The sequence below is a fragment of the Myotis yumanensis genome, unplaced genomic scaffold (genome assembly GCF_028538775.1).
Source record: "Myotis yumanensis isolate MYYU_CA2020_CCGP unplaced genomic scaffold, mMyoYum1.0.hap1 SCAF_2, whole genome shotgun sequence".
NCBI lineage: Eukaryota > Metazoa > Chordata > Mammalia > Chiroptera > Vespertilionidae > Myotis > Myotis yumanensis.
The window spans coordinates 78,042,011-78,051,640 of record NW_027223753.1 but is presented as its reverse complement, the minus strand read 5'-3'; the positions used below and the strand labels follow the sequence as shown (position 1 = coordinate 78,051,640).

At 44.5% G+C, this 9,630-nt stretch overlaps 1 pseudogene; it reads right to left on the bottom strand.

The window, feature by feature from the left end:
* Positions 1–2,410: 2,410 nt before the first annotated feature.
* LOC139001916 (receptor expression-enhancing protein 4 pseudogene) lies at positions 2,411–3,309 on the bottom strand (annotated as a pseudogene).
* Positions 3,310–9,630: the final 6,321 nt, after the last annotated feature.

The window sequence follows — 9,630 nt, the reverse complement described above, 5'->3', positions numbered from 1 at the left end:
ATAGTATTATCCCATAATTTTAGTTTGGGTTTAAAGTTTTAAATTTGTTCTATTTTCAGTGTTTGTTTTTTTTATTTTAATTTTTACTTTTTATAGACCCTTCTCTCATTCCAGTTCCTTTTGGGGGAAGATCTGGTCAGTTTAGTGTATTTTCTCTCTCTGTCCCTACTCAAAGGCTGAGCAACCTTTAATCCCATTTTAGTTTCTAGAGACATAAAATAATTTCTTATTTGGGTACTGCACACTTTGGAAGTCCTTAAGATCACCCTCAATTTCGACACCAGTTGCAAGTTAAGGGATAATCAAGACTACCCTCAGGTTCAATAGTTTGCTAAATAGACTAACAGAACTCACTGAAAACTGTTATACTCACGGTTATGGTTTATTACAGCAAAAGGAATTTGATTAAAATCAACAGAGGGAGGAAAGGCATAGGGCAGGCCCCAGGAGAGTTGCAAGCCAAAAATGTCCAGTTGTTCTCTCTCAGTGGAGTTGTGTGAGCAGTGTTTACTTGTCTCAGCAACAATGTGTGATGATAATCCAGAGTATTGACAACCAAGGAGGCTCACCCCAACCTTGGTGTCTGGAGTTTTATTGGGCTCAGTATATGGACATGGTTGACCACCAATGTATCTGACCTTACCTTAGACTCTAACCACATTTTTAGTACAGACTATCTGGCATGCCCCAGGTTTGTAAACAGACTCTCTTTTTCTTCATTAATCCTCACCCAAGTTATTTTTTTCCATTGATGTTTAGAGAGAGTGGGAGGAAGGGAGTGGGGTAGAGAGAGAGAGGGAGGAAGAGAGAGAAAGAAACATCGATTGGCTGCCTCCTGCACTCACCCTGACCTGGGCTAGGTATCAAACCTGTAACCCAGGCAGGTGCCCTTGACCAGGAAGCAACCTTTGACCCTTCTGTGTTAAGACTGATTCTCTAACTAACCAGTTAGAAAAACAGGCCAGGGCTGTGAACAGACACTCTTATCAGGCAGGACATTCCTAAAGCTTAGAGATTACCTCCTAGGAGCCAAAGGTAAAAGACAAACCTGTCTTTGGGCAAGATTAATCCTTCCCTGCATAGGTACTTTATGCCTCCAGTTGTCTGGTTATCTGGCTGCCTCTCTAACTCAGCTGTTATCTGCTACTTATTTTGTTTCCTCTTTTTCACACTCATTTATTCTAGCCTCTGCTATGAAGTGATTTTGGTTTTTCCCAGATGTTAGAATTTTTTTTTGTAACCAGAAGAAGCTATTTCAGTTTCAGATAAATGAGGATTTTGGGTCTTCCTCTTGACAACCTTGCTACTGCGTGGGATGTCACGAAGGCATCTCAGACTGAATTCTGCCCCACATACAAACTCTTATTAGTGGGTGGGCAAGAAATAAGTATTAAAAAAATAGCAAAGACATATTTTGAATTCAAGAAAGTCTTGGCTCTCTGGACTTTTAAGGCATTCTGCCAACCTAGGACAGAGGCCTTATTCCAGGCAGATGTGGAAGTTTTCTGTCTTTATAAATCAGATAGAATCATTTTTTAATTTAAACACAGAAGCCAGTGTCTTAGACCCAGGGTATCCTTCCTGAAGGTTGTAGGTTGCCATTGTCCTCAGATCCTTACATTCAGAGGTCTGCAAGACCAAAACTATTTGCATAATAATTAAGACATTATTTTCCTTTACACAGTATTGACATTTGTAAAAGCAAAGGTGGGTACAACTTCTGGCATCTTAATATTAATTAAGGCTGTGGCACCAAACTGAGGAGTGGTCACTGCAGTCTTCAGAGTGGAAACAAACAAATACTTTCTCTTAAAAATACCTTTACTGAAACAAACTAATGTAGTAATTTTATTAAATATTGACCCTTGAGTAAACATCTTTTTAATAGTTTGTATGACCAAAGGGGAAGTACACGTGAAATATTTTTGCCTTATATTGAAGTATGAAGTCTATCATGAGGTTGAGTCCTGAGCTGAACTACAGGCTTTTTTTTTTCACTGTTACATATTTATTTATCAAATCTTGCACAAACCTGACCTCATTCACCAACACAAAACACACAACCAGGACATTCACACGAGGCCTTGGAGAAAGCTGTCAAGTACTTTGAAGGACAAGAAGGAATGAACACAACTGGGTGGGCTTTGGTTTCATTTGCAGGGGTCTGGGGAGGGCTCTGGTCCCATCCCTGCGAAGGTAGAGGAATGAGAAAGACTATAAATAGAACCCTTGGCCCAGCTGGCTTTGGTACATTTCAGGTCATCCCTGTACATGGCCCCAGCGGCAACTGCCACCAACAGCAGGAGTCAGGAGGGCAGAGCCTGGGCAGCTGGTGCAGGCAGGCCCTACGCGCAGCCAGAGGGCCCCTTCAAACAGCCCCCAGCGCCCTGTAGAGCAAGAGGTAAAACTGGGCTGGATCTGCAGACCCTAGCTGCCCATGTCTGAGGGCACAGTCTTTTTCCTTGTCCGCACCTTCAGGGAGCGCGAGGTGCCCTCTCGCACCAGTGGTTTCTTCTTGATCATACGCCGCAGGCTCTGGCTGTGGCTCAGAGGCTTGTCTCGGGGCCGGGGTGGTGGCTGGGGCACTGCTTCTGTGTCTGACCAACACTCATCCTCAGTGTCAGTGTCCTGCAGGCCCCCTGCTCTGTACCCGATGGGTGGCCTGTGGCGGGGCATCTGGTCCTCCAGGTAGAGGGGGTCCTGGTAGTTGGGGGCATGGGTGTCGGGGATGGAGCGCAGGTCCTGCATGGAGAAGCTACGCAGCCTTCCAGCCAGTGCATCCTGACTCTTGGCGGCAGCCTGCACAGCGGCTGTTGCGGCAATGTTGAGGCCTCGCTTCCCAAAGCCGAGCATCGTTTCGTAGCTGCGCTCCTTGGCCTGCACAATGTAGGTGTTGATCTCCTTCTCATGGCGGGACAAGGATGGGTGGACAAACTTTCGGTAAAGCAGGCTGGCTCCTTTGGTGTGGGGCGAGAGCAGCCATAGCACGAAGGCCATCTTGATCTCGTAGTAGAAAGGGAACCAGGAAATGAAGATGTCTGAGAAGGCCTCCACCGCCATAAAGAATGCAAAGACGATCCAGTACATCATCCACCGGACATATTCACGAATGTTCTTGGTCTTCACAGCCTTATAGGAAGCATACGCTGGGTACAGCATCCCAAACACCAGCACCACCAGGCGGCAGATCATCCAGGACACCATCCTGCAGCCTCAGGCGCCAAGGGAGCCCCACAGGAAGGCGCCCGGCGGGACGCTCACCCGGGTCCCGGAGGTGCGGAACCGGCGGGCTCTCGGACTGCCCCTGGCGGAGGCTCTCGGACTGCCCCTGGCGGAGGCGGACCGGCCGGCGGGTCAGGAGGCCTGGCCCGAGGAGCCACTCTGAGCCGGAGCCGGAGGGCGCACTCCTATGCAATGCCCGCGCCCCGCAGTTACTGCGCCGACCCGCACGTCCAGCCGCTGAGAACTACAGGCTTTTTGCATGGAATGCTATTTTTTTCTTGTAACAGTCACTTATACAAACTATGGTTGTTCAGATTTGTGTATTTGACAAATATTTCCTTGACAATGTTAATTCGAGAAAACAACTACCATACAAGTTGCGGAGGAGAAAATTGGAAATTTCTGGTGAAAATTTAAAATTTTGAAAATTTGTGTCTACCCTCATGAGCTTGAAAACTTCTCAGTTCTTAAAGATTTTTCTAAGTACCTCAATGATGATATTAACAAATGTGACTTTTTGATATTGTATAGTGAAGATTTGGAAGATGTGAATGACTCAGTAAACCAATATGTAAGTATCAATATATGATGTCACAAAATGATGTGTGCTAAAACAACATTCAGTGTGCAATAGACCAATGGATTTTTTTTGTGGTTACAAATATATCTTTATTGATTTCAGAGAGGAAAGGAGAGGGAGAGAGAGATAGAAAGATTAATCATGAGAGAGAATCATTGATCGGCTGCCTCCTGCACACCCCACAATGGGGATCCAGCCCACAACCCAGGCATGTGCCCTGACTAGGAATCGAACTGTGACCTCCTGATTCATAGGTCAATACTCAACCACTGAGCCACACCAGCTGGGACCAATGGATTTAAATGTAATAGATGATTTAAGATTTCACATTGTAACTAAATTTTAAAAAATTTCTACTTACTGACTTTTGGTTTAGTTTAAAAAAATAGTAATAATATCCACAATGACCTGAAAAGGAGCTATTAAAATATTTCTCCTTTCCTCAAGTATATATCTGTGTGAAGTTAGATATTTTCCATATACTTCTGCAAAAGCTACCTCTCAACATATTGAATACAGACCTTATGTGAGAACCCAGCTGTTTCTATTAAGCCAGATAGTAAAGAGATTTACAAAAACAGAAAACATTGTCACTCTTCTGACAAAATATTTTTCTTTGGGAAATATATTTTTTTTATAAAATATATCACTTTCTTTTAAAATAATGGATTTGTTGTCACTCATTTTGAATGAATAAATGAATGTTTGAATTTTTTAGTTTTAATGTCTAATACAGTAAATAGTGACAAATATATCACATATAAACAAAACTCTTTTGGGCCTGGATAATTTTTAGGCATGTATAGGTATCCTGGGACCAAACCAAAGATGTTGCTGAAAGATATTAATTTGAGAGCCTAGACTCTAAAGCTTTGTTGGTCATAGAGATAAATTGAGAAGTCAACTTGATGGTTAGTACTGGTAGAAATCTCCATCCCTTTTGCGAGGAGTTAGACATTCTTGCTAAATTTTGCTGCCTGGGGTGGAGTGTAATTCTGACCCAGAGCAGTCAGAAATGGTGTGATTATAGGGGCCTACCAGCCAAGTCCACAGCAATATTTCAGGACTTCGAGTCAAGGCTTGAGTGAAAGGCAAGAAGTCAGGCTCAGAAGAGATCAGAACCTCATCAGTCATTGAAGCACAAGTTGATGTGAGAGAAAAAGGTCTAGGGCTTTTAGAGAAAAAACAAACTTAACCAAAATAGAGGTACCTGATGTGAGGACAGGTCACCGGCTTCAACTACAGTGTCAGATTAGATATCTTGGTGAATGTACTGTGATACTGACATGGAATTTTTGGATTGGAACCCGGATTCTTTGTCCGCCGGAATTGAATGAATTCACGGACAGAAAGTGGTATAGCAAAGGTGGAGATTTATTGAAGAACAAGTACAGACTCCCATATGGGAAGAGGGAAGGAATCCCACAGAATGTACTCTCAAGTAGGGAGGGGGAGAAGGGTCCCACTGAGTTCCTTTTCCCCATGACTTATAAAGGCTACAGATCCTGGTGCCCTGATATCCTCTCTGATTGGTCACTATTTCCCTAGACTGGTTACTATAGTAAAATTAGGCTCAAAGGTCAACCTCACATGAGATATGTGAAATTCTCCCCCCTCCCCTTCCTTATTGTTTTCCTATTCCCTTTGGGCTTTCTTCTTCTCCTTCTGGATGAAGGACTTCCTTCTCTTTATTTTGTAAATATAGATCTTTTGCTATTCCCAGCTCCCTCAGGAAATGTACCTGATGCAGCTTTTCAGCTTCCCTATTCTATGGAAATATACCTTCTGCTGCTCTGCAGCCCTGTGCTTCCTCCATGGTCCCCTTAATTTCCAAAATTTCTAGAATTTCCTAAACCTGTCCTATTTCACCCCCAAAATTCCTGTTTCAGTACCATGATAATTTACTCTGCAAACTGCATTTATATTTAGTAAAAAGTATTCTCAATGTAATTTTTCTAAATATCAATTTGTGTGTAGGTGGTCAACACCAGATGTTAGTAAAATCCTGTGATCTGACTCTTTGCTTGTTAGAATCACTCCTAATTCTGAAATTCTAACATCCTGCTCTGAATACTCTGTCAGGAATATTTTTTGGATAAGCAATAATGTTTAAAATATCTTTTAACCACCGGGGATATGTAGACTATTCTACCCACTGTTTAAACCACACACACACACACACACACACACACACACACACACAAATATTTATGGAGAGGTGAGGTCTAGGAAGTTATATTGTCACATGCAGGAACTCAAAGCAAATTCTTTGAGGGCAATAAACTAAAATTGTGTCTGGCCACAAAGAAAAAAAAAAGGTTTATTACATTTAGAGCCATTTAAAAAATGCCCTCCCTCCCTGCCTGTGCTCTCTGTCCAGGTAATTGCTTAAGTGCTGCACTGTCTTTAGTGCCATCTTCTCTGTTGCTCTGAAGGATTGAATATTAACTACTATATTCCTTCCCTGTATTGTTTATCTCTGAGCTTTTCCCTGTTGTTAAGCTCCTTCTCTTCACCCCACTGATGCAAACACAGGGGTGCCACTTGTTGTGTTATTTGTGTTTGTGATTGTCTTTGACCCTACTCTCCTCTGAGGAGTGGGGCCAAAATGGTTTCCTGGATTTGCTCTAGTCTAGAGGTGACAAAGCACATTTGCCTTTAAATTCCTCACTGGGAAAGCCTTGGTTTCTCTTAGAAGCTGACTGACCCTGCTCCCTTCTCACGCCTGCTTCCAGCTGCCACGTTTCATGAGCCTGCTGTGCGAAAACACGATACATTGGCAGTTGCTGACAATTTTTCATCCCCAAAGCCAGGAAAGCTGCATCAAGGGGAGGTATACCCTGTGAAAATCAAGCTGAAGAAAAGGTGAGAGAATTCAGCTCCTTATGTAACGCCCTGGACGCAAGCCGCTGTCACAAAGAACCAAGAGACGCTTCTCATGCAAAAAGCAAAGGGTTTATTGATACCAGCATGCTGGGACTCACAGCCTACTCTGAGCACAGAGCAGTGTCTGTGAGTCCCGACCAAGAGTTCAAGCACACACTATATACTTTTCAGCAAACGGGGGAAGTAACCTGGGGTCATTCCATTGGAGATCTGGCGCCATACAACGTACATCTATCTGCTTTCGGTGGGGAGGGAATGTAGTTTGGAATTTTTTACTAATGATCTGGCTTTCTAAGTGAGTTAATGCCTGTCTGGTTTCTTATCAAGTTGTCTGTTCTTCAGTTCCCTCCCGGGCTGCAGCCATCTCCGTAACCTCCCTGGCTGCAGCTGTCTCCCATAAAAGTTGTTTGTTTCATCTGCCCCTTCTGACCTTTCCTGATTACCCTGGTGCCGTTTGTTCCATCTGCCCCTTCTGACCCTCCTGATTATATTGGCGCCTCTCATTCCCCCCTTTTTCTGTGGACGGTTTCTAATCTTAGAGACCCTCAGACTCAGCCAAGGCTGAGTATTGTTGCCTGATAATCAGGAGCTTAATGTCCCCTACCCTCTGTTGTATGAATTTTATAATTTTATTTATAATACAGGGTTTTATAGAGAGAATTAACAACAGGATTATAAGCGGTCCAGCAACTGCTGATAAGAGGGTCGTTAACCATGGCGACTGTGTAAACCAAGATTCAAACCAACTCTTTTGCGCCTCCCTTTCCTTCTGTCGCTCGGCCAGCCGCTGCCGAAGTTTGGTCATGGACTCCTCTACTACCCCTGTATGATCGGCATAAAAACAGCATTCTTCTTAAAATTCCTTCATGGCTATCAAAAAGCCAAATTAAGATTAATTTATCTACTGTCCTGATGTTTGCATAAACACAACAAGAATGGTAACTGACTACCTTTGCTGGAATCTCATGGTTGAATCTTAATGTGCCCCGTAGGGCCAGGAAGCCATGCCACCCAGCTGCCATCAGGCCTGCCTGCAGTATCTGCTGAGTTAGGTGAATTCTTCACCTGTAGCAATTCCACCTGAGCCCACGCTCCAGGCTTTAAGCCCATCTCAGTAGCCCTCCTACTTGTTGCGGCCCAGAGCGTGTGGGGGCTCCGCAGGAATGCAGAGGCATCCCTACTGCTCCCCTTTTACTCTTACCAACCGCCAGTGATGGTAGGGCATCGGCCTGACACTCCAGCGCCAGCCATCTTCAGGGCTTCCAAGCAGAATACCAGGCTTTCTTCGTGGCATTTTTACTGGCTTCAAGTCTTTAGAGCTTAGACAGGGCTCTTTAAAACATGATACTTCAGTCAAAGTTTTCCGTTAATAAAACCACTATTAGGAACCGGTCTTATTGAATCTATGCAAAGAAATGTATTGCCATGTTAGCGTCGCCAAATTTCAGAGGAATTATATAAGAAGAAAGACATACTGTTTTAAGATTTTCTGACTTTCCTTGCCAATTCCTTTTAATTGTTGGTATTAAACCTTTTTTTTTATGTATAACTATGCTTTAGACTTTTTACTCTAAACAGGCTTTTTTTTAGACTACCCCTGACATGGGCATGGTCACAAAGGCCTGCAAGCAGTACACAGGCTGCCAACTGTTAGTTGTCTCTCAACAGAGACCAAAACCTGATGGGCACTGTTCCCTGCCCAGGTGGGCACTTGCCCTCTTGGCAGCTAGGCATCCTTTACTTTTTGGGGTTCACCCCACATAGTACCCTTCCAGGACAGCCAATATACATTCAAACCTGCAAGAGAATTAAAGGTTAATGTGACATATCAACACAATGAAACATAATATAGGCATCATGGCCGCTTTAGGCAGCCACATCTTCTGCTATTAAACATGTGATTCTATAAATTGTCTTTGTCTCTTTGGAGCCATGTCCATGAAGACGCAGGCATTATCTAAGTCTATTCAATGTTACCAGCATCAGGCAGGTCGAGCACGCCGTAGCTTGACGAAGTCTTTCCGGATCATGGATGGGTCCGCTGACCGGAAGTGGGTGTGATGGACTCAGGTCACGACGCCGTCTATCTTGAGAGCGGTGGGGGTCGTCAGCACCACGGAGTCGGGTGTAGGGACCTTTCCATTGAGGCTCCAGGAGGTGCCTTTTGCCTGGGTGGCGCCAAGGCGCAGCCAAATGTTCTTGTGCGCCCTCTGGAGCCCTCTCAAGAAAAGAGACAATTCTTGCAGCAAGAAAGTCAGGAATGATAGGGGGTGGGGCCTGACCAGCTTCATTCTCGTCTATCTTTACAGATTTCAAGGCCCATTATCTTCCTTCACAGGCAGGGGGAAAGGCCCATTAAGTCTTTGCCTTGAGGAACTGTGAGCCCCATCCTTAAATGTCCCAATCAGACTAGAATTCCAAAATCCCAACCCAGCACAGAATATCACATAGAAAATCAAAGTTCCCAGTAAACAAACAGACAGAGGTGTTTACAAACATACTTACACCTTTTCAGTGAACAAGTATCTTTACAGTCTTGGGCTCTTGAGCAGATAACAGGAACATCATCCAAGTCCCCTGATGGGGGCCTGATAGGAACAGATGTGGGGGCCTTTGGCTGGGGGGGTATAAAGTCTCCATTCTTCCTCCCTCGGCACTGCTAAGGGCAGGATCATTGAAGAGGTCTCTTCACCTAGGCAGGGCTGTGCTGAGCCATCTGGGGCAAAAGTGGTTTCTGCTTTCATTTTGGCTAAAAGGTCTTTGCCCATTAGAGGGACCAGGCAATTTGGCAAATACAGGAATTCATGAACCACCTGATGGCCGCCTAACTGACATCGGCGGGGGCGGCAGAACAGTCTGCAGCTGTGGTCCTGGGAGCTCCAATAATGGTGACTTCCTGTCCTGAGAGGGGAGCTACCTTCTGAGTAACTACCGAGTGCTCT